The sequence below is a fragment of the Leucoraja erinacea genome, chromosome 1 (assembly GCF_028641065.1).
Source record: "Leucoraja erinacea ecotype New England chromosome 1, Leri_hhj_1, whole genome shotgun sequence".
In the NCBI taxonomy this organism is placed as follows: domain Eukaryota; kingdom Metazoa; phylum Chordata; class Chondrichthyes; order Rajiformes; family Rajidae; genus Leucoraja; species Leucoraja erinaceus.
The window spans coordinates 43,916,352-43,942,602 of record NC_073377.1 but is presented as its reverse complement, the minus strand read 5'-3'; the positions used below and the strand labels follow the sequence as shown (position 1 = coordinate 43,942,602).

The 26,251-nt window shown below is 42.3% G+C and overlaps 1 protein-coding gene across 3 annotated transcripts in view; it reads left to right on the top strand.

Moving 5' to 3' along the window:
• The first annotated feature begins 563 nt into the window (after window positions 1-563).
• fgf10a (fibroblast growth factor 10a) overlaps window positions 564-26,251 on the top strand; it is a 148,489-nt gene continuing 122,801 nt past the window's right edge. For all 3 annotated transcript variants that reach the window (XM_055633752.1, XM_055633735.1, XM_055633745.1), the window contains exon 1: window positions 564-856. The gene's annotated coding sequence lies outside the window, so the exon portion shown is untranslated. The remainder of the gene's footprint in view (window positions 857-26,251) is intronic.

Sequence of the window (26,251 nt, the reverse complement as noted above, 5' to 3'; positions counted from 1 at the left end):
ATAAAGTTGCTGTTCATAAATATCAGCTATTGGCCTCACCGTTATTTTCATAGCAAGTTGTAATCCCAATAACTAGAATAGTTTTCAAATTGTGCAAATACTTAAAATCATTCTGGATAAAAAATAAACTTCTGACAATTCCAAAATAAAGGGGATTTGCTTGCTCAGTTTATAACTATAAAGCATCACTTTATACCATCTGTCAGTATAATAATTTATTTAAAGATTAATGTATTTGTTTTTTTTATCCTACCTGTAAAGGAACATCACAGCATAGTTCAAAGGACTGCATTTTGCCCTACGGCAATTGCATTTAACTCGCATGTAAGAGTTTCTTCTGTTGCCTTGGCTGCTAATGTAATGGGTGTAGAACTCTGAAACAAAAACAGTCAGATATGGTTCAAATACCAGGAGAAAATAAAGGCAGGAACTAAACTGCAGTAACAGCAGCAGAATGGCTTTTCACAGTACAGGGCTGACAAGTTGACATATCTTATGCTTCAGTTAAGAGGGCAGGTTGGAAAGTCTTGGAGGAGGAGCATCAATTTTACCCTCACCCCACCCCCACCTCACACCACAAATGAAATACTGTAATACAAGAGTCAATTTGAAGACTTCAGTTGAACATTGGTTGCTGTACTAACACCAATCTTTTTAACACAATTTGTGCACTAAGGCACTTCAGCTATGGTGAGATTATTTAACTGCAGCAAGCTGGAGAGGTGCAGTTCACTGAGGTTGTTAACTGTGGAGACACCAACCTGCTGCCAAGTAGGATTTGCTGTTCTGTGATACTAATGAGTTCCAGATTGAGAGGCTAGACTGCTGTGATCTCCCTTAACCACTACACTGCAGGGTGAGTATGCTTCTGTTTTTATCTCAAAAAGATGTAGAAAATATTTAAAAATGCCAAGGTGTTAACAGACCTAACCAAGATTCATTAAATGGTGTGGCATTTATAAATTGCATCTTTATCCTTGCTGCTTTTACATCAAAAATAATTGTAATGCTCAAATATAATTGAATTAAGTTATAGTGAATAACCAAAAAATAAGATAACATCAAATGCTGATGACAATAAAATTGACACTCGACCAAAATTAATTAATAGCGACAGATCTTTGATTTTTCTTTGCCACATACAAATGTTTTTTTTTTTAATTGAGTAGATTCAGCTAAATTGATGACAGTCACATTTCTCAATCTGCCAACTGAATGAAGAAAAGTGAAATTTGTTTTTAAATTATTTGTTGTATTTCCTACCGTGGCATTTCCTAAACTGCGTTACCTCTCACTTACAAATGATTAAAATAAACTTTTTTTTTCTAGATACCACTTCACACTAAATCATGCAGATTAACTGCATGAAAGGTTCATTTGCACACCTGACAGTAATGGCATTAAAGGACTTCTTAGTTCATTTTGCCTCACACATTATCCTCAATTGTATTTATTCTTCAGTGCTCTCTATGGACACGCAAACCACATGAGACATGGTAAAGCCCTTTGGAATTCCATTCATTATTGTCACAAGGCATAGCTTTCATCTGATTTAATGTTCCATCAAACATGATTGTTCAATAGGTGAACACTTTCAATGGAAGAAAAAGCTAATGGTTTTATGGATTTAAAGAGCTCTTCTGTTAGCCAGAAAAAAAATGTTAGAGCAGCAGAAGACTAACGATAATGTTTATGTGCAGTTATAATCAGAAAGGTTAGGAATTGGCCCATTGAACTGGTTTAATAGAGGCAAAATCATAGTTGAAATTGATTTACAACCAAATCCCATTCTGCTAATTGAAGTTACAGTGATTGGTGATACTTTTCATTGTTCAATTTTCCATATAAGTAGAATAGTATCTGCAATCATTTGTCTTATGTTCATCATATTCACAGCAAATATATTTTGCTGAATATAACAAGCTTATATAACAATACATTTTTGTGCTTCAGTTTGAGAAAGATTGCTGCATGAATAAAATACAACCAAAATCCTCAATAGTTCAAATTCTTTCGAACTTGCTTTAGATCTATGAAGCATGGCAGCGTTACGTAATACACTTTGGAAGCATTTACTCAAAATAAGGCAGTCTATTACCTCATATCTGATTATCAAAGATTCAGATCAGTGTCTTTGGTCAAATAATCTTTGGTCGAGTGACATCATTAATAACTGAAAGTCCTTTATTCTCAGTGTATGGGCATTGAAGTGAATGTGTTTAAAGCTCTGCCAATTTGAAGCATGAATTAATTCAAGCTACATTTCAAACTACAGCTGGTTAAATTGACGCTTTGTAATTTAGCACCTCTGTTATTAGTATAGGGAGAAAGGAGATGAGTTAGAAGTTTTTTTTTGTGTGTGCAACTTTAATCATTCATGCTAGGCAGCAATTTATTTAATTCTATAGTTTTTTGGGAGGATTAATTTCTAGACCTATTCCCTCCCCCATGAAATTTAGTTTCTGAGTTTGTAGGTTGTTAAATGGTTATATAGTGCAGGCAAAATATAAAGGTAGTCATGCACTAAATACCTTCCCATCAACTTATATTAAACTACCTTTGATGTAATACAAGTGAAATTGATTTCATTGATTAATGTTTTGTGCCTAGATCAATCACTCTTTCCAGTAAGTATCAAAACTTGATTCAGGCATTGATATGAAATAACAGTATTTATCAAGGTATGGGATTATAAATTATTTGAAAGCTTTATTTGGTCACATTTATGTTTCATAGGGTACAGAGAAGAGCAAACATCTTTTAGAATTTTAGAACTGTGCTTTTGTATTACTATATAATAAGGTAATCTTATCTGATAAAATAAACCATTTTGTCAAGCTTTTCCCTCGTGTTTTTAATCCTCACATAATGGATATTCAATAAGGAACTAAATGATCTGTTAAAAGCAGATTTGGCAATTTGTGGGATTTGCACACGTATCCAGTAGTAATGAGGATTCATGTGCTTGACAGAGTACATTTTCTCCAATAATGAGAAATGTCAAAATTAATTGTCGGTTCAATATTTTTTCCAGCTGAATCTATGATATTAAGTTTACATTACAGATGGTTTATTTAATTATCCCATAAATGATAGAAGCTTTACTCAGGGAAAAAAAAATAATTGAAAAGTACCCTCAACTGCTAAGTATATTACCTGAGTACTATGTCTCTGTCTCACAGAGAGTTGTAAGTCTGTGGAATTTTCTGCCTCAGAGGGTGGTGGAAGCCGATTCTCTGGATACTTTCAAGAGAGAACTAGATAGTGCTCTTAAAGATCGCAGAGTCAGGGGATATGGGGAGAAGGCAGGAATGGGGTACTGATTGTGGAACATCAGCAATGATCACATTGAATGGTGGTGCTGGCTCGAAGGGCCGAATGGCCTAATCCTGCACTTATTGTCAATTGTCTATTGTGCCATACACTGGATAGAAAGCACAAGTTTGATCCCTGTTCTATGCATTGTTGACAAACACCACCATCTTTGGACATGCTAAAAGAAGCCATGGCTCACACTATTAATCATTGTCCAGTATATTTTGTTAAAAAAATGATTTATAGAGATTTTGTGTAAAAAAAACAGTGAAAAGCTTAGTTGTTGTCTCGTGATATTGCTGTTTTTGGACGTTAATGGCCACAGGCACATATTTGGACATAAAATACAGAAACAATTTGTCTGTTGGTAAAAAGACATACTAATGAGTAACTAAGACTCAGATTATTCTGTTCCACCACGATTGGAATTGAAACATAGAAACATAGAAAATAGGTGCAGGAGTTGGCCATTCGGCCCTTCGAGCCATTCAATATGATCATGGCTGATCATCCAACTCAGTATCCTGTACTGGCCTTCTCTCCATACCACCTGATCCCTTTAGCCACAAGGGCCACATCTAACTCCCTCTTAAATATAGCCAATGAACTGGCCTCAACTACCTTCTGTGGCAGAGAGTTCCACAGTGTGGAGAAATGTGCAAAGTCAAATACGAGTTACTTGTTCCTCATCCTGAGGTACTTCTTAATTATCAACTAAATATAACTTTCCTTCTGTGAATTCCTTTTCTTTTTTCAAACATTATCATATAGGAACGATTTCACTTGATAATTAGGACACCAGCTTTCATTGCAGGTATTTCTCCACTGAAGCACAGATTTTGTTTTGTTTTCGGTGAGAGGGGCAAGACGTACTTAGAACTTGATGGCTAACTTTTTCTCTCAGAGGGTGGCGGGTATATGGAACGTGTTGCCAGAGGAGGTAGTCAATGCAGATACTACAACAGCATTTAATAGACACCTGGACAGGTACATGGGTAGGAAAGACATGGGCCAAATGCAGGGAAATGGATGAGTGGGACCGAAGAGACTCAATGTATCAAGAAACAAAGGACTGAGTCGGCGAAGATCTTTCTATCTGTCATTTTGATTTATGTCCATAAATACCAATTGTATTCTATCTTTAAACCCCTCGATCATCCTTTCATAGCAAACTCTTCAGCTTTCTTTTGAATATACTGACATTGTACATCACCTCTACCTTCAGACAAAGTTTTGTACATTCAGTAGCAAAGTAAAAAATGCTGGAGTAACTCATCGGATCAGGCAGCAATTATTTAGGCAATGAACAGGCGACGTTTCTGGTCCTGACGCGAATGTCATCTATTAATTCCCACCACAGATGCTGCCTGACCTGCTGAGTTTCTCCAGTACTTTGCAAGATTCCAGAATCTGCAGTTCCTTGTACCATCACACATTCATTATCTGTGTGATATAGTTATTTCTAAATTCTTTATTCACTTTCACTCATCTGAGCTTGAATGCATTTTGTTTAGTGTAAGTTAATTCAGTCGGTTAGTTCTGATTCTTGCATGGTTAACTGTTATGAGAATCAAGAATATATATATGGGCAAAGTCAGTATTTGAAGGTGAATTACAGGTTAGTTCTCTTTATGAAGAATCAAGAAAATCAAATAACTCAAGCGAAAATAAGCTTGCCTATCCCTTTCATACGCTGGCTGGGTAGTATGTATCTGCAAGATGTTCCCGGTTTTATTGCGGAACTGGTCTTTCACTTTGTAATTCTACCCTTCTATTCTGCACCTGTGTTGCTAGCTTTAAAGACATCTTTAATTAATCAATCATTGAATTTTTTATCATGTTAACAGTCACATTACATGAACAGAGATATGTCTACCTCACCCTAGAATTCAGAATTAGTTTTCAATGGTATTGCGCTCAGATCACAACCTACCTTTGGAGTCTGTTATCAGCACCTTTAAAAGTCTGAGTTTGATTACCTATTTTAGATCTTTCATCAGGAAAAAAGTACTTTGAGGCTGATGTGCTGTAATAAAAGCATGCCTGAGAATGTGCAGAACATGTGTTTGTTCTACCATCTGAAAAAGTGGAGTGTTGTAGAGCAGGGGTCAAGTAGCAAACATGCAACACTCTTACCTTAGGTTTTACTGAGAATATTCTGCTGTTGAAATACATCCATTAAAATGCATCTATTAAAGAAAATGGGTGGCAGGATATGGACCGGGGTTCATTCATTTTCTTCCAATAAAGTAATGTAAATTATAAAAGATAATATGGTCTCATTTACTGTTTCATTCCACCTGCCGCCTGAGTTTTAATAATTTTTTTAGCTTAAGTATTCTCTGCACTGATCTCGCTGTCCTCCATGCCCTTCTTGGTTGATAGATAGATTCTTGATTAGTACAGGTATCAGATGTTATGGGGAGAAGGCAGGAGAATGGAGTTAGGAGGAAGAGATAGATCAGCCACGATTGAATGGCAGTCTTGATGGGCTGAATGGCCTAATTCTGCTCATAATTCCTTATGACCTTATGACCTTCTCTTTGGTGAAAACAGATGCATTGTACTTGTTTAGTACCTTGCCTTCATCCCCTGACTCCAAGCACTAATTCCCTTCTTTGTCCTTGAGTGGTCCTACTTTCTCCCTGGTTACCCTCTTGCTTTTAATGTAGTTACAAAAAGTCTTGAGATTTTCTTTAACCCAACCCACCGAAGGCATTCCGTGGCCCCTTTTGGCACTTCTAATTACCCACCAGCTCTTTCTCTCTTACTCTATATTCCTCAAAGGCCCTGTCTGATTCCAGCCTCTTGAAACTTGCATTGCCTTTATTTTTCATTTTGACCCAATTTACAACTACTTTGGCCATCCAATGTTCCCTTACATTGCAATCCTTATCTCTCCCTTTTCAAAATAATGTTAAAACTTATGGAGTTGTGAGCACTATCCCCCAAATCCTCTTCCATTGAAATACCACTCACCTGGACCGGCTTATTTCCAAACATGGTTAGGTATGTTCTCTTCTTGGGTCGGACTATCCAAATACTCTATAAAGAAACTCTCTTGCATACACCTCACAAATTCTTCCCCATTAAGGCAAACTTGAGATATAAGGATGGAGTTAAAGGGAAAGAGAGTATAAGAAAAGTTAAGATAGACACCAGAAATAATGGGGCAGAAAGCTCAGGAAGGAATAGGAGAGTATGGCCAAGTGAAATAGTAATTGACGTGAAGGGCGAGGGGAGTATTGAATTAAAAGTATAATATATGGATGCACAAAGTATAAGAAATAAAGTGGATCATCTTGAAGCTCAGATAGAAATTGTCAAGTATGGTGTTATGGGAATTACAGAGGACATGGCTACAAGAGGACCAGGGCTGGAAACTGAATATTCAAGGGTATACGTCCTATTGAAAAGACAGACATGTAGGCAGAGAGGGTGGGGTAGCTCTGTTGGTGAGGAATGAAATACAGTCCCTTGCGAGGGGTGACATAGAATCAGGAGATGTAGAGTCAGTATGGATAGAACTGAGGAATTGTAAGCGTAAAAATAACCTAATTGGAGTTATCTACAGGCCACCAACAGTAGCCTGTGTATAGGGTGCAAGTGGAATCAAGAGTTAAAATTGGCATGTCGCAAAGGTAATGCTATGGTTGTTATGGGAGATTTCAACATGCAGGTAGACTGGGAAAATCAGGTTGGTACTGGACCCCAAGAAAGGGAGTTTGTGGAGTGCTTCCGAGATGGATTCTTAGAGCAGCTTGTACTGGAGCCTACCAGGGAGAAGGCAATTCGGGATTAAGTGTTGTGTAATGAACCAGATTTGATAAGGGAACTTGAGGTAAAGGAGCCATTAGTGGTGGGGAAGATGCTGGAGTCAATCATATAAGATGAAATAGCTACATTTGGATAGCAGTAACAGGATAGGTCTGAGTCATCATGTATTTACGAAGGATAAATCATGCTTGACTTATCTTCTGGAATTTTCTGAGGATGTAACTAGGAAAATGGACAAGGGAGAGCCAGTGGATGTAGTGTACCTGGACTTTCAGAAAGTCTTTGATAAGGTCCCATATAGGAGATTAGTGGGCAAAATTAGAGCACATGGTATTGGGGGTAGGGTGCTGACATGGATAGAAAATTGGTTGGCAGACAGTGGCTATTGGTGTACTGCAAGGCTCGGTGCTGGGACTGCAGCTATTTACAATATACATCAATAATTTTGATTAAGGGATTCTAAGTAACATTAGCAAATTTGCAGATGACACAAAGCTGGGTGATAGTGTGAAGTGTGATAAGATAAAGATAAAATACTTTATTAATCCCCTTATTCAGGGGAAATTCAGATGTCCTTGCAGCACACTAATAAAAATACAACATAGCATTCAAGAAGTTTAACATTAAAACATAAAAACATCCCCCCACAGTGGTTCCCACTGTGGGGGAAGGCACAAAGTCCAGTCCCCATCCTCTTGTCCACCCAGAGTCGGGCCTATTGAGGCCTCCACAGTCGCCATTACGGGGCCCGATGTTCCCGGCCGTTCTCGCCGGATGATGGTACTCCGGCGTCGGGAGAACCCTCAGCGGCTTGGGGTGCCAGGAACGGCCGCCTTCTTACCGGAGACCGCGGCTTCCAAGCCAACAGACCGCGCTGGATGAAGCTTCACACACTGGCGATCTCGGCGAGAGATCCCAGGCTCCGGGATGTAAAGTTCAGCGCCGCAGCTGGCCGCTCCACAGAACCGCGGCTCCACGATGTTTTTATCGGCGGTCCCAGCATACTGGAGTTCCAACGCGGCGACTCAGGCAAGGCATCGCCCGCTCTGTGATAGCGCTCCAGCACTGTGCCGCCGCCAAAGCCGAGGTTCTGGCCAGGTCACCTCAGGAAACGTTGCTCCAGGACCCGCTGGTAGGCCGCGAGGACAGGTCGAAGGTGCTGCTTGGAGGAAGGCAGCCTCACCGACCAGGTAGGGACTTGAAAAAGCAGTTTCCCCCTTCCCCCCCACCACCCCCCACACATAAAAAGATTAGACCCCCAGACTACACACTTTAACGTACTAAAAATAATAAAAAAGAAGTGAAAAAAACGGACAGCTGCAGGACAGGCAGCCATACAGGACAGCGCCTCCACTGATATGAGGAAGATGTTATGAGCATGCAGGGTGACTGGACAGGTTGGGTGAGTGGGCAGATGCAGTTTAATGTGGATAAATGTGAGGTTATCCACTGATGGCAAAATCAGGAAGATAGATTATTATCTGAATGGTGGGAGTTGGGAAAAGAGGAAGTACAATGAGATCTGGGGGGTCTTTGTTCATCAGTCACTGAAAGTAAGCATGCAGGTACAGCAGGCAGTGAAGAAAGCGAATGGCATGTTGGCCTTCATCACAAGAGGAGTTGAGTAATAGGAGCAAAGAGGTCCTTCTGCAGTTGTACAGGGCCCTAGTGAGACCACACCTGGAGTATTGTGTGCAGTTTTGGTCTCCAAATTTGAGGAAGGACATTCTTGCTGTTGAGCTAATGCAGCATAAGTTCACGTTTAATTCCCAGGATGGCGGGACTGTCATATGTTGACAGAATGGAGTGGCTGTGCTTGTATACTCTGGAATTTAGAAGGATGAGAGGGAATCTTATTGAAACATATAATATTATTAAGGGATTGGGCACGCTAGAGGCAGGAAACATGTTCGGAGATGAGGAAAAACTTTTTCACCCAGAGAGTTGTGAATCTGTGGAAGAAGACAGTGGAGGCCAATTCTCTGGATTATTTCAGAAGAGTGTTAGATAGAGCTCTTAAAGATAGTGGAGTCAGGGGATGTGGTGAGAAGGCAGGAACAGGGTACTGATTGTGGATGATGAGCCATGATCACACTAAATGGTGGTTCTGGCTCAAGGGGCCGAATGGCCTACTCCTGCACCTATTGTCTATTGTCTATTGAATAGTAAGCTTAAATTATCAGGATAATTTCAGGAACCTTGTCAAATTTCCAGTATTGAGACATGAAAGTAATAAGACTGTGGAAAAACAAATAACTATGATTAATTTTGTATTGATTCCCAAATAAAGAACAGAGTAGGGCCTCAGTTGATTGACTTGTTTGGTGATTTTAATCATTCTCCAACCACAGTTATTCAGAAACAATGAGTTCAGTCTGTGAGAAGGGAACTCATGCTCTCATCTCTCTTACTCCCCTTAGTTTACACTTTTGCCGTCAGCTGATCATTGATGAAAACTTGTGAAGACATCTTTGACTAAAGCACTGTGTTATGTCATGTTGACATGGGGAACAGAAATTGAATTTTTTTTTTAAAAAAGACTGCAGATGATTCAATTCCAAAATTTAAAAATGAACATTATGCAAATACTCGGTAGGTCAGGCTGCGACTGTGGAAAGAGAAACAGCATTTCTGATTCGTGACTTACCTGTATCATCAGAAATTATGTACTTTAAATATTTCTTTTTACACATATTCATTCCAATTAATGAATTTCTTGTAAGTTTGGTAATGAGAAAAAGTGAGAAACAAATGCAAAATTGCCAGAAATAGGAACATTTATTGAGATAACTTGGAGTTAGAATTTCAGTTTTGAATTCTGATATGAAACTGTCCTTTTATTTCAATGAGCATATTAAATAATCAAGGACTCTCTCTGTTGACATAATTCATAATGCATCCTCAAACCCCTCAGATGTGTAACTTGAGAGGCTTTCGGGAGTAAAAATGGGAGAAAATTAAACCCAAATCTGATTGGTACCAGTTTGCATTTGTTTGCTTTTATAAGATTTAATAGAAGTTTTAAGTATTGTTATTTTATTTCATTTCTAGTTTCTTCCTTTTTTTCTTCCACTGGTATATTTGATAGTTTCAAAGTTCTGACAAGTAATAATAATAATAATAATAATAATAATAATAATTTAAGATTATTATTAACAAGATTAACAGATACTGGAGAAAACCAATATAACAGTAAAGTATAACAATGAAAACTTGAAATGAAAACATGGGAGTCATTAGGAAATGCTAACAGATAGAATCATAGGGAAACACTATTCGCCTTCTTTGATTCCCATATGCTGCTTACCAGAGGTTTATTGCTGGTCACTACTTTGTAATTTAACATTCTAACATTCCCAGCATTGTTGAAATAAAACTCAACCAACATGTGATTCATTTCCAGCTCCATGGGACTGTGGCTGTGAATGTCTCGCCATCTCTTTTATTCACTCCCTTGACTACTGTAAAAAGTCTAGAAAGCATACTGTCATGTTGCATCACAGCTTGGTCTGGAAACAGCTCTGCCAAAAACCACAAGAAATTGTACAGAGTTGTAGATGTAGCCTGGTCCATCACATAGGCTGGATTCACCACTGTTGACTCTGTCCATGCTTCGCGCTACCTTAGAAAAGCAGCCAACTTAATCAAAGACCTGTTCCATCCCTGGTCGTTCCTTCTTCTCCCTGCTCCCAAACGGCAACAGATACAAAAGCTTGAAAATGTGCACCACCAGGCACAGGAACAGCTTATTCTTCTCTGTAATCGGGCATCTGAATTGTTCTTCCATACTACAGTACTGCCGGTTCACCTCTACCCCATTGCAGACATTGGATTTTGTTGTGCTATTGTATTCTACATTCTGCATCTTCCCCTTTGCTCTGCCTATTGTACTTGAGTTTGACTTGATTGTGTTTATTTATGGTATATCTGAACTGATTAGACATCATGCAAAAACAAAGCTCCTTACTATACCTGAGTACACATGGCAATAATAAACCCAAACCTAATTTAACTATCGACAAAGACACTTTATTCATGAAGTAGTTCATAGAGCCTATTGTCATCCTTGCAATTGAATTCTCATAAACAGCTTTTCATTGGAATTTAATGCACACACGCAGTTCTGAAACAGTGAAACATTAGTTATATGGAACAGTTCATACGAGTTGTTAACACTAAACTAAATATTATTCTCTGAGGATCAATACCAAATTTGTTGCATTCTGTAAATAGTGAAACCAAACAGTCTGATCCTCCTGATCTGGTACTAACTGGTTGCAGTTCTCCATTGATCTGTTGTTGAGTGATGGTCTTCTTGCTCAGCAAAGTTGCTGGTAAATCTTTCCATATCACCATATCTATTTAAGTCAAACAAGATTCATGAGTGCATTTTGCAAAATGGTGTCTGTTTCCCTAATATCAAATAGAAAGATGAGGGGATCCTCATTGAAACTGACCGAATAGTGAATGACCTGGATAGAGTGAATGTGGAGAGGAGATTTCCACTAGTGGAAGAGTCTAGGACCACAACCCATACCTTCAGAGTAAAAAGATGTACCTTTAGAGAGGAGATGAGGAATTTCTTTAGTCAGAGGAACTAAAGAAATCCATGGAATTCATTGCCCCAGATGGCTGTGGAGCCCAAGTCAATGGATATCTTTAAGGCAGAGATTGACAGATACTTGATTAGTAAAGGTGTCGGGGGTTATGGGGATAAAAGGTAAGAGAATGGGGTTGAGAGGGAAAGATAGATTAGCCATGATTGAATGGTGGAGCGGAATGAATGGGCTGAATGGCCTAATTCTGCCCTAGAATCTATGAACTTAAGAACCTAGCCCAAAGCTAATAATGGCCTGTTTCCTTAATCTTCATTACATTTTTCCATATCTTTCATTCACATTCTATATCTCACATTTCCCACTCCCCTGACTCTCAGTTTGAAGGTTTCAACCCGAAACGTCAGCTATTCCTTCAGCTATTCCTTTTCTCCAGAGATGCTGTCTTACCCGTTGAATTACTCCAGCTTTTTTGTGGCTATCTTTGGTTTAAACCAGCGGGTCAGGTACTTTTCGACGCCGCTGTTTCGGCACCGCTGTTTTTGATTATCCCCCGTTTAATATAAATGTAGGTTTCTGTTGTCCCCTATAAATTGTGTCATGAATTTTCCTATACCCAAAATAAAGATAACCAGCTGGGAACTGATTTTAATTCATCTAAACTTTAATCTTAATTCATCTAAATATATAACAATAAGTATATAACAATAATACACCTGAAGCTAAACCAGTAGAATGCATTTCGAGACTTTGTAATAATTTACTGTCTACTTTGTTAATGATTGCACTTTAAAAATGATTTGATTTTACCCTCAAACTTCTGCTCTCAATAGTCAATAGTCAATAGTCAATAGTCTATTTATTTGTCATTTGGACCCCTGGAGGTCCAAATGAAATGCCGTTTCTGCAGCCATACATTACACACAAATAGACCCCAGACACAACATAATTTACATTTTACATAAACATCCATCACATAGCTGTGATGGAAGGCCAAAAAAACTTATCTCTCTCCACTCTGCACTCTCCCCCCCCCCCCCGATGTTAGAGTCAAAGTCAAAGCCCCGGCTGGCGATGGCGATTGTCCCACGGCCATTAAAGCCACGCCGGGTGGTGCGAGGTCGCACACCGGGTCTTGGTGTTAGAGACCCCGGCGTGCGCTCGCATAGTCCCGCGGCCATTCCAAGCCGCGCGGGGCAGTGTTGTTAGGCCCCGCTCCAGGAGCTCTTCGACCCCGCAACTCGGGCGGGAGAAGTCGCCGTTGCAGGAGCCCCGAAAAGCGGTCCCCCTCCAGGGAGCAGCAGCAGTGGCAGCGCTCCTCCACCGTTCCCGCTCCGGTCTCGGCCAGCTCCGCGACGGTGAGGTAAGTCGGCACCAGAGTTCCCGGCTTCTTCCTGTTGGAGGCCGCTCCTCGTTTCGGCCCCAACGACAACTGAGACCCGACGAGAAAAGGTCGGGTCTCCAGTGCAGGGAGAGATTCAAAGTCCCCCCCCCCCCCCCCCCCCCCCCCCCCCCCCCCCCCCCCCCCCCCACCCCCCACACACACACCCCAACATAAAATAACAAAAACTACATATAAACATAGACAAAAAATAATAAAAACGCGGACAGGCTGCAGAGGCCGCTGCTGACCAGAGTCGCGTCGCCTACCGCCTACAGTGGTTTTGGGTGTGTTCAAATGGAGGCGCCGAAACAGCGATGCTGAAACGGCGGCGCCGAATGGTACCATTCCGTAAACCAGCATCTGCATTTCCTTCCTGCACATCAAATATAGCCTCATTGTTTTCCAACAGAGGGGAGTGAAAATTATGTTACAATAGTACCTATCCCTAGTTTCCCCTTGCATCACTATTTATTTCATTGTGTTAGGTTTAGGTTTATTATGTGTTATCCAGTCAGATCAGATAATGTTATATATACTTAAATACAATTAAGTTAAAGTTAAGTACAATTGGTAGAACAAAGGGTAGGACAAAAAATGCAGAATTTAGTTCTCTGCATTGTAGAGCAACAGTTCCGTAGACAAAGTTCAATGTCCAAAATAAAATAAAGGTGGGGCAGTACTCTAGTTTATGGAAGGACCATTCAGAAGCTTGATAATAGAGGGGAAGAAGCAATTCCTAAGTCTGGTGATGCATGCTTTCATGCTTCTGTATCTTCTGCCTGACAAGAGCAGGGGGAGAAGCAAGTCTTTGATTATGTTAGCTGCTTTCCGAAGCATCGTGAAATGTAGATGGGGTGGGAAGTCTGGACTGTGATGGATGGGGCCATATTTAGAACTCTCTGAAATGTGTTACGCTCTTGGGCAGAGTTGTTCCCAAAGCAAGCTATGATGCAACTAGACAATATGCTTTCTATAGTGCATCTGTAGAAATTTATAAGACTCATTGGAGACATGCCAAATATCCTCCATCTCCCAAGGAAAGTAGATGCATGGTGTGCCTTCTTGGCAATTATTTCAATATGGTTAGTTCATGGCAGATTGTTGGTAATATTAATGCCAAGGAACGTGAAACCCACAACCATTTCCTCTTTGACACCATTGATGCTGATTGGAGCGTACTCCACTACACTTCCTGAAGTAGCTCAAGTGTTCAAGTTCAAATTAGTTTATTAGTCATGTGTCCCTGATAGGACAATGAAATTCATGCTTAGCTTCAGCACAACAAAACATAGTAGGCATTGACTACAAAACAGATCAGTGTGTCCATATACTATTATATAAATATATATACACATGAATAAATAAACTGATAAAGTGCAAATAACAGATATTAATGGTCAGAGTTTTGTCCGAGCCAAGTTTAATAGCCTGATGGCTGTCGGGAAGTTGCTATTCCTGAAACTGGTCGTTGCAGTCTTCAGGCTCCTGTACCTTCTACCTGAAGGTAGCAGGGAGATGAATGTGTGGCCAAGATGGTGTGGGTCCTTGATGATACTGCTAGCCTTTTTGAGGCAGCGACTGTGATAGATCCCCTTGATGGAAGGGAGGTCAGAGCCGATGATGGACTGGGCAGTGTTTACTACTTTTTGTAGTCTTTTCCTCTCCAGGGTGCTCAAATTGCCGAGCCAAGTCACGATGCAACCGGTCAGCATGCTCTCTACTGTGCACCTGTAGAAATTAGAGAGAGTCCTCCTTGACAAACCGACGCTCCGTAATCATCTCAGGAAGTAGAGGCGCTGATGTGTTTTCTTAATAATTGCACCAGTGTTCTCGGACCAGGAAAGATCTTCAGAGATGTGCAGGCCCAGGAATTTGAAGTTCTTGACCCTTTCAACCCATCGACCCATTGATATATGGTTTCCCATCCTACTCCTTCCAAAGTCCACAATCAGTTCCTTGGTTTTGCTGGTGTTGAGGGCCAGGTTATTGTGCTGGCACCATATGGACAGTTGCTCGATCTCTCTTCTATACTCGGACTCATCCCCATCAGTGATACATCCCACAACAGTGGTGTCGTCAGCGAACGTGATGATGGAGTTTGCACTATGACTGGCTACGCAGTCATGAGTATAGAGTGAGTACAGCAGGGGGCTGAGCACGCAGCCTTGAGGTGCTCCCGTGCTGATTGTTATCGAGTCTGACACATTTCCACCAATATGAACAGACTGTGGTCTGAGAGTGAGGAAGTCGAGGATCCAATTGCAGAGGGATGCGCAGAGACCCAGTTCTGCGAGTTTGGTAACCAGCTTGGAGGGGATAATTGTATTAAATGCTGTGCTTTAATCAATGAATAACAGCCTGACATATGGGTTTTTGTTGTCCAAGTGGTCCAAATCGGAGTGGAGGGCCAGCGAGGTCGCATCCACCGTTGATCTGTTGTGGCGGTAAGCGAACTGCAGTGGGTCCAGGTTTTTGTCGAGATAGGAGTTGATTTGCGTCATGATCAACCTCTCAAAGCACTTCATCACCACAGGCGGTAGTGCCACTGGTCGATAGTCATTGAGGCACGTCACCTTACTCTTCTTGGGCACTGGTATAATTGATGCCCTTCATGAAACAGGTGGGGACCTCATACCTCAGAAGTGAGAGGTTGAAAATGTCCGTAAAAACTGCAGCCAGTAGGACCGCACAGGTTTTTAGAACACGACCGGGTATACCATCAGGTCCAGGCGCTTTTCGGGGGTTCACCCACCCCTCTGAAGGATTTCCTGACATCGGCCTCAGTGACTGAGACTGAAATGCCATCACAGCTAATGGGGGCTTGGGAAAGCACATCGGTATTCTCCCTATCAATGCGTGCGTTAAACGCATTGAGCTCATCAGAGAGTGATGTTTCACCGACATTCGAGCTGCCTCCTGATTTCGCCTTGTAGGAGGTGATTGCATTCCGGCCCCACCACAGCTTCCAAACATCTGTCTCATCCTCCAGTTTGGAGCAGGTCCCTTTTGTCCTTTTTGATGGCCTTACCAAGGTCGTATCTGGACTTCTTATAGACCACTGTATCATCAGACATGAATGCCCGGTGTCTAGTCTTCAGAAGAGTGTGGATCTCAAAGTTCATCCAAGGTTTCTGATTGGGAAACACTCTGAAGGTTTTTGTAGGGATGAAGACCTCCACACATTTCTTAATGAAGTCTGTAACGACTGTGGCATACTCGTTCAAGTCCGTTGCTGAGTCCTTGAACATTGCCCAGTCTACAGACTCCAATCAGTCCTGGAGTTGTTCTTCTGTCCATGGTCTCCAGTTGGCGAACACACGTATTGTCTTCTATGGTACCCAGTCCTCTACACACTTGCTGATGAAGTCTGTGACAGCAGTGCAATATTCATCTTAGTTAGCCTCAGAGTACCTGAATAGGGACCAGTCCATCGATTCAAAGCAGTAGCGAAGGACTCATCTACTTCCTCGGACCTGCACTGCACAACTTTCTTACCAGACCAGATTCGGAAGTTGCGGCGCTGCCTTGCAGCTGCGGCTCGCCTGCAGTCCGTTTGTCTTTTTTTTTTTTTGTTTTCTTTTGTCCCGTTGTTGCAGTTTATTTCTGTTTATTTAGTTGTGTATGTGTGTGTGGGGGGGGGGGGGGGGGGTGAGTGTGGTATGTTTTTTGACTCTTCCTTCAGGGGGGATGCGACGTTTCCTGCCATATCCCTCCCCATCTCCGTGTCCGCCTGCGCTGAGGCCTATCGCGGAGCTGGTGGCCTCCAACTGCGACCGACCTCGAGGCTGCGGAGGCAGAGCCAGGACTTACCAACGCAAGGCTGGCCGACTTCGGGGCTGTGGTTGCGGTGCGACCCAACTTCCGACCCGACTTTGGAGCCTCAGAGGTTCGGCCGCGGGCCCAGTGGACGACATCATGAGGAGCTCGCAGGTCACAGGTGGTGACCTGTTTTTCCGGAGCTCCCGCAACTACAGCTGCATCCGCTGGACTGGAGGGCAGCAGCTTCGGTAGCTTCGACTGCCTCGGGCCGCGGAGGTTGAACCGGCCCGTTAGCGGAGCTCGGATTCAGCCGCGGGACTTGCTCACCATCACCCGGCGGGGTCAGAACATTGGAGGCCTAGATTGCCTCAGCGCAGAGGGAGAGCAAGGAGGGAAGAGACAAGGACTTTGGGACTTTAAACTGTGTTGAGTGTTTGTCTTGTTATTTATTCTATGTTATGACTGCAGGCTAAACCATTTTGTTGCACTGAAAAGTGCAATGACAATAAATTGAATCCAATCCAATCCAATCATCATACTTCAGTTTCTCCTTGTAAGCAAGGAGTAGAAGAAAGAACATCCAGGTGATCAGATTTATGAAAGTGCGGTGTGGAAATAGAGCAGTTTTCCTTTTTTATGATTGTGTTGCAGTGCTTGAGGGATCTTGGGCCATTAGTTGGATAGGAGATCAGTGGATAGTATTTTGGAAGCACACTTTTGGAGTTGGACTGATTGTAGTCCATGGTTATTACGAGTATGGCCTGGGGCTTTGGGGTACTTTGTTTCAAGGCTATTGATGATAGTGTGCAGTTCCTCAAGTGCAAGCTTTGGGTGGGATGTAGACAGGATAGCCAGAGTGAATTCCCACGGCAAGTAGCAGGGATGACATCTCACCATATGATATTCCATTTCTCGGGAGTAGGAGCTCGCTTGGACCGCCATATCTGGGCACCATATGGAATTAATTAGAAAGCAGACCCTTCCAACATTTACCTTGCCTGAGGATGCCGTGCTGTCATCTGGTGTAGCTAGCAGTCCTCAAGTTGAACGGCACAGTCAGGAGAGGCAAGGGTGAGCCATATCCCTGTAAAAGAAAGCACCCAGGAGTTCTCTAAGGTAGGTAAGCCTTGCTTTGGGTTCATCTAGTTTGTTCTCAGTTGCTTGTACATTTGCTGACAGTATGCTGGGGAGGGGGGAGGGAATTGAAACCATGCCATCAGTCACGCCTGCAGTCCGGCTCATGCAGTGGCCAGTTTCACCAAGGATCTTTGATAGATATATCACAAGCCCTAGTTTATTTTCCGCACGAGTTTAAAAGTGCCAGTTCAAACGATTATGGTAAACCGATCATTGAACAATTGCATCATTTGCAATTACATACGAGGTGTAAAATATACATCAACATTCAAGCTGTACCAGTTTAATTAGATAGCTGCCAATCATTATTTGGAACTTTCTTAAATGGTGAAGATTTTCTCTGTAACTCAAAACTGGCGAAACATTGAATGCATTTTAAAATGCTGGATTCATGATTTTTCTTTTCTGAAATTAGGAAAATAACTTGTTTTAAGTTACGTATGCACTGCAACAAGAGAATTTATTTCCTCTCTTCTTTATAACTTGTCGTTCCTTATAATTCCTGTCTCCTTGTATTTGGCTGTAAATAAGGCAGTATTACTTAAAATAAAATAAAATAAAATTCTGAAGAAAGGTTCTGGCCCGGAACGTTGCCTATTTCCTTCGCTCAATTGATGCTGCCGCACCCGCTGAGTTTATCCAGCACTTTTGTCTACCTAGTATTACTTAAAAGCCAGGATAATTACTGACTTTCTGATTGCAAGGTAGTATTTTTGTAATACTATTCTATGCTTTAGCAACATTTTCACCAGCAAGAACAATGTTTTACCTGTGTGCAAGTTTGCCCCTTCTAACTGGGTAGGCTATTGTTTGAAAACATGCCATGTTCCGCAATACGAACAACTATTTTTTGCCTAGGGCCCCAAAGTTTCATATCATAAAATTAATGATTTACAATACAAAAGTAAAGAAATCGACAAGTAAAATGGTAATTGCTCACAAAATTCAATGATTTCTATCCTCTATATTAACAGAATGATCTCAGTGCTGTGCTATAAAGATTTTTTCTTTAATGCATGATCATGTTCATAAATATCATTTTCATTTCCCCTCCTACTCCTGCCCTGCCATCCATTATTCTAGCATCTGTAAGGACAGCTAATAATCTTTACTTTTCTTCTAGCACCTAAAAGCTTTAAAACATCCATTCAGACTGAGAAATAACGGACCCTGCTTTCTCATTAAACACGTTGAATTTCCTCAACTTCCAAGGCAATGTTGAACCATTGACTTCTACAACATCTGACCAAGCTACAAGTCTCTGGTGAAATCATACCGAGAAACAAAAGTCATAATTGATTGCGTTTAACTCCCACTAAGAGTGTAAAAAACAGTCAGACTTCCGTAGTTTTATATGAGACATCAGAAAGAGCTAATGCTTTAGTAAGAGAGCTGTAATGGTTTTCATTATTGCTTAAAGTTAATCGAAAACATTCCTTGCCCCGACTGCCAACCAGACACCACAGACACCTTGTACACTAAGCTGCAAGCATTCAATAACTTGGAGTGGTCGGCAGCCCCCAGATTGAACATTGCTTTACAGCCGGATGTGTTTTTGGATTGAACAACTCGAGTGCATGTCTATTCCTACTATGTCTAGAATCAGGTTAGTCCTGACAGATTTTGGACTCTTTTCCAGAAAATCCTTCAGTTTATTAGAAAACTGTCACTCTGGAATAACTCACATATATTTAATTTCACTAACTCACGGATCCGCTGAAAGGGAGTTGTGAGTAATTTAATTCTCAGTAATAAAATGCTCTTGAATCTATCCATCCGTGGAAAATAAATCCAGGTTTGAAAAAAAGAAATGGCAGCTATACTTCAGCAGGAGGGTCACCCAAAACCGAATGATTTGTGGAGTGATATCAAGTAATCATGCAGCATGGAAACAAGCCTCTTGGTCCAACTAGTTTATACGGACCAAGATTTTCCATCTGAGCTAGTCCCATTTGCTCATATCACTCCAAACTTTCCTGAGTATGTGTCCAAGTGTCTTTTAAATGCTGTTTTACCATCTACCTCAACTAACCCCTCAACTAACAGCAGCTCAAACCATACACGCACCATCCCCTGAGTGAAAACATTGCCCTCCGGTTCATATACACTAAGTTGGGAAAGTTGAGCATAATGATGACAGAAGGAATGTAATCTGTGTGAGGTAATGCACTTTGGGATTTCATATACCAACTGGATATACACAGTAAATGGTAGGGACCTTAAGAGTGTAGATGTACTCTTTAGGTGGCATGGTGACACAGTGGTAGAGTTGCTGCCTTACAGTGCCAGAGACCCAGACTCGATCCTAACCTCGGGTGCTGTCTATATGGGTTTGTACATTCTCCCTGTGATCACGTGGGTTTTCTCCAGGTGCTCCAGTTTCCTCCCACACTCCAAAGATGTACAGATTTGTTGGTTAATTGGCTTTGGTAAATAAAATTGTAAGTTGTCCCGGTGTGTAGGCTAGTGCTAGTGTATGGGGTGAGTGTTGGTCAGCGCAGATGCATTTGGACAAGGGGCCTGTTTCCATGTTATATGTCTAAAGTGTGTAAAGTATGTACAGAGAGGCCTCAGATGCAATTCACAGTTCTCTGAAACTGTCAACGCAGCTGGATTGTAACGAAGAAGGCATTTGACGTGCTTGCCTTCATAAACTGAGGTATTGAGTATAAATGGTAGGATGCCATATTGAAGCTGTGCTAAACATTACTTAGGCCAGACTTGGAATATTGTGTTCAGTTCTGGTCACCACACAAAGTGAAGTGTAACATAGAAACATAGAAATTAGGTGCAGGAGTAGGCCATTCGGCCCTTCGAGCCTGCACCGCCATTCATTATGATCATGGCTGATCATCCAACTCAGTATCCTTTTGAATTGAATTGAATTGAATCCTTTATTTGTCATTCAGACCTTTCGGTCTTGAATGAAATGTCGTTACCTGCAGCCATACATGTAATAATAAACACACAATAAACACAAATTAACATCCACCACAGTGAGTTCACCAAGCACCTCCTCACTGTGATGGAGGCAAAAGTCTTAGGGTTGCTGTCTCTTCCCTCCTCTTCTCCCTCTGCCCTGAGGCGATACCCCACCGGGCGATGGTAAGTCAGTCCCGCGGTTTAAGCTCCATGGCCCGGGGGTTTTCGAAGCTGCCGCCCTCCAGTCCAGCGGACGCAGTTGTTGCCACGGGAGCTCCGGAAAACAGGCATCAACCTGTGACCCGCGAGCTCCCGACGATGTCATCCACTGGCCTGCGGCCGAGCCCCGGATTCAGGTCGCCGCCGCCAGAACGCCGTCAAAGCCACCGGAGCACCGTCTCCGCCCCGCACCGGGCCGCCCCCACGGGAGCGTCTCAGCCGCGCACCGAGTCGCCCCCACGGGAGCGTCTCAGCCCCGCACCGGGCCGCCCGGGAGCCTCGGCCGCCCACACGGGAGCGCCTTCCAGCCGGGAGCCGGGCCGCCCACACGGGAGCGCCTTCCAGCCAGGAGCCAGGCCACCCACACGGGAGCGCCTTCCAGCCGGGAGCCGGGCCGCCCACACGGGAGCGCCTTCCAGCCGCCCACACGGGAGCGCCTTCCAGCCGGGAGCCGGGCCGCTCACACGGGAACGCCCTCCAGCCTCGCATCGGGCCGCCCACACGGGAGCGCCTTCCAGCTGGGAGCCGGGCCGCCCTCACAGGAGTGTCTCAGCCCCGCGCCGTCCGCCCTCACCGGAGCGCCGAGTCGTGCCGCTGCCCGAACGCCACCGCAGCTCGAAGACGGCCAGCCTCGCATTGGTAAGTCCTGGCTGGCTCTACCTCCAGATCCTCGAGGTCGGTCGCAGGTTGGAGGCCGCCTGCTCCGCCATTAGGCCTCAGCTCAGACGGGGGAAGAGAAGGGGGATACGACAAGAAAGTCGCATTCCCCCCGAAGGGAGAGACAGAAAGCCCTGTTTCACCCCCCCCCCCCCACACATAACACAACCTAATAACCAAAAGTTTAACTGAACAAGACAAAAAAAACAACACAAAAAAGTAAAGACAGGCAGTTGCAGGCGAGCCACAGCCGTTTCACGGTGCCGCCACTTCCTGTACCTGCCTTCTCTCCATACCCCCTGATCCCTTTTGCCACAAGGGCCACATCTAACTCCCTCTTAAATATAGCCAATGAACTGGCCTCAACTACCTTCTGTGGCAGAGAATTCCACAGATTCACCACTCTGTGTGAAAAATGTTTTTCTAATCTCGGTCCTAAAAGATTTCCCCCTTATCCTTAAACTGTGACCCCTTGTTCTGGACTTCCCCAACATTGGGAACAATCTTCCTGCATCTAGCCTGTCCAACCCCTTAAGAATTTTGTAAGTTTCTATAAGATCCCCCCTCAATCTTCTAAATTCTAGCGAGTACAAACCGAGTCTATCAAGTCTTTCTTCATATGAAAGTCCTGACATCCCAGGAATCAGTCTGGTGAACCTTCTCTGTACTCCCTCTATGGTCTCATTAGAAATAATGCAGAGGAGAGTCAACATGATGTTAAAAATAAACTGCTGGAGGAACTCAGCGGGTCAAGCAGCATCTGTGGAGGAAAATACCTATTCCTTTTCCCTAAGGGACAATCCCTTTGTTTCTAAAGATGCTGCGTGATGCTATCGAAAACCTCCAACTATTTGTGTTTTGCTCCAGATTCCTGCATTTGCTCTTGTGTCCCCACTTCATTAGATTGGTGCCTGGAAAGGTGGGCTTTACTTAGAGAGCTTAGATAGGCATTGGTTTATTCTCACCAAAATGCAGGAGTCTGAGGGATGACCAGACAGAAGTTTATAAAATAATGAGAGTAGACAGGGAGATCATAGTTAGATAAAGGCCAAAGGTAGGGTAGATAGTATGAATCTTTTTCCTAGGTTGGGGGAATCTAAAACTAGAGAATATCATTGCAAGGTGAGAAATGAAAAGGAGATCAGATGGAATGAGTTACCAATGGAAGTTGTCGAGGCAGACACAATTACATCATATAATGGCAATTAGAATGGTACTTGGAGAGGAAAGACATAGAGGAATTCAGGCATAATGCAGGTTAATGGAAATAGAAAAATAGGCCTTGAGATAGGCATGGACGAGTTGTCAATGCTATGCAAGTCTATGATGCAATGACACTTTTTCAAAACAGGAGGATACTGGGCTAGCAATAATATTGAGCTTGGAAATCTTTGTTAAAATGCCTCCATGCCAGTGGTATGGATCCACTTCATTGGAAGTATGGAGAAGAGATATTTTGTGCAAAGGAAGCTTGTTAAGTTGCAGAGAGGGTGTGAAAGGGAATGTCTCTGCTGGGGTAAAACTGGAATGAGCATGGGATAAACTGTTAACATGGCTATCTGGCCAATGAGTGAACGGGACCAGTTAGGGAGTGAGAACATAACCAGAAGAGTGTAGAAGTTGCAAAATACAGAACAGGGAGACTTGCCTGGCAGGTAAGGCTGAGGGCATGTATTCCACTTCCAAACAGAGAAATCAAATTATTTGTAGAATTCAACATTGAGTCGACAAGACTGTTGTAGGTTCCATGACAGAAGATGAGGTGAAATTCCTCAGGCTCACAAATGCCTCATTGCAATACTTCTATTGTTTGTTTATTTTCTCACTCCCATTCACTCAGTGACCAGAAAACCTAATTCACAATTTATCTCCATGGTCATCCCAGTTTTACCCCATCAGTTTTACCCCATCCCCCACCCTCCCTGCAGTTTAACAAGCTTCTTTTGTCTCCTTTCCAGTTATTACAGGTTCAGTCGACCTGAAACGTTAACTCTGCTTCTCATCCCATTGAAGTGGCCTGACCTTCTATGTCCTATATTTTCAATATTTTTTTAAAATTATAGACAAGCAATAACTGTACATTTCCATTGCCCATACATGGGTGATGAACCTGTCGCAAACAAATGATCTTGTGTCAACTATTTTCAGATATCACAGTTGTGCCATATATTGGCTCAGCAGTGGGGTTTTCTGGAATTATTACATCTTCACCCTAATGTCTGGAACGTAAAGATTTAAAAAAATAGGACTAAGCCTTGAAACCCTTCAGGCCTGCTCCACCATTCAAAACAATCATTGCTGGTTATCCATGTCAGTATCCGATTCACACCATCTGCTTTTATTCCTTTATCTCTGTGGTGTTCCAAAATATATCTACCTCTTTCACGAATGTATTCAATTGTCTGACATTCAGTACCTTCTGCAACAGAGAATTCCACAGGCTTGACGGTCTATAGGTAAATAAATTTCTCCTGATTTTAGTTCTAAATGGACAAACTGTATCCTGATGCCATGATCCCTGGTTGTGGATTCTACAGCCATCTGGAATATCCTTGGGTCTATTTAGTCCATCCAAAGTTGTCATAAGATTCCTCATTCTTCTATAATCCCGTAAACACTGGACCTAACTCTTCATCAGTCTTCCTGCCTTCACAGCCCTGATTGTACCCCTTCATCCTTCCTCAGATTAGGAGAGAAAACATTTTAAACATAGAACTCAGTACAAGAACTTGCTGAGACCACATTTAGAGTATTGTGTTCAATTCTGGTCACCTTATTATAGGAAAGATGGTGTTAAGCTGGAAAGGGTACATAGGAGCTTTACGAGGTTGTTTCCAGGACTTGGGACTATAGGGAGAGGTTGAGCATGCTAGGAATTTATTTCTTGGAGTGCGAGAGGATGAGGGGTGATCTTTTAGGAGCAACTTTTCTACATGAAGGGTGGCAGGTGTATTGCACGACCTTCCAGAGGCAGTAGTTGAGGTAGGTACTATAATATGTTTAAAATACATTTGGACAGGTACATGGATAGAAGGTTTGACGACATGTCCACTTTGGGGTTCGCTCCTCTCATGGCCCTGGGCAAACGAGCCATAACCAAGTCCAATTAAGGTTCATTGGACCAATTAACCCGATCCTTCAGATCTACCCCTTATAAACACAGGAGCCCAGAGGGGATGGGACAAAGGAAGCTGTGAGGATGATTCTAGCCCTTGTTTATTGTTGGAAATAAATCCCAATGTGTGCGTTCACCTTAGTGCGTGTGTGTGCGTATTCATTACTGATCTGGCATCATGACTGACAACACAAAGGATATGGGCCAAACTCTATCCGTGTAGATATGAGCCAAACCAGTCCCACCTGTTTAGTCCCACCAAAACAGAGATAGATAGCAGAGATAGATAGATAGATTCTTGATTAGTATAGGTATCGGGGGTTATGGGAAGATGGCAAAAAAATGGGGTTAGGAGGGAATGATAGATCAGCCATGATTGAATGGAGGAGAAAACTTGATGGGCTGAATGGCTTAATTCTGCTCCTATCACTTATGACATAATGACTAGTTTACATGGAGCATGCTGGAAACCATGGGCAAGTTAGGCTGCTGTTTCCACACTGTACAATTCCATGAATAACTCCATATGTGGTCTGAAAATGTACAGCTGCAGCAGGATATTGTTGTTCCTATACTCAATTTTATTTGCAATGAGGGACAGTATATCCTTCCTAATTACTTTCTGCACCTGAATGCTTGCTTTCAGCGACATACACAGGTCACTCAGGTGTGGTCTCACTTTCCTTGTCCCCAATCTGTCAACATCTAGATAACAGTCTGCCCTTTTTGTTTTAGAAAAAAAAATGGATAACCTCAAGTTTATGCAAATTCAACTGCACCTGCCCAGCATTTAATCACTCTCACAAGTTGGCCAATTAATTTTAGAGCTTAAGCTGCATCTTTCTCACAATGTACAAAAACTTCAACTTTGTGCCATCTGCCAGCTTAGAGATGTTACATTTAGTTTGCTTAACTAAATTATTAATAGACATTGTGAGTAGCTGGGACCCAAGCACTGATTCCTATTGCAGCCCCTCCATTCACTAGCTGCCACCCAGTAAAGGATCCATTTATGCCTACACTGTTTCTTGTTTGTCAACCAACTCTGGATTTACATTAGTACATTATTCCCAATCCCACCTTCTTTACTTTTGAACACAAAACCTCTTATCTCGAACCTTCTCAAAACCATTAGTTTTATCATATAATATGATTTATAATTGTAATATTAATATAAGACTTTTATATAAGATTTGAAAATAAATTAAGATTTTTACACCATCAGAACATTTCAATGTCCTTTACAGCTGATGCAGTAATTGAAATTGCAATCTTCATTAATTAAAAGGTTGATAATGTAAGGTTGATATCCTGCAAGATTGATCGTCATAACCTTTGATCCTCTATATTCCAAAAAATATTTAATCACAGCTTTAAATATACTTAATAGCTCAGCAACCTTAGCTCTAT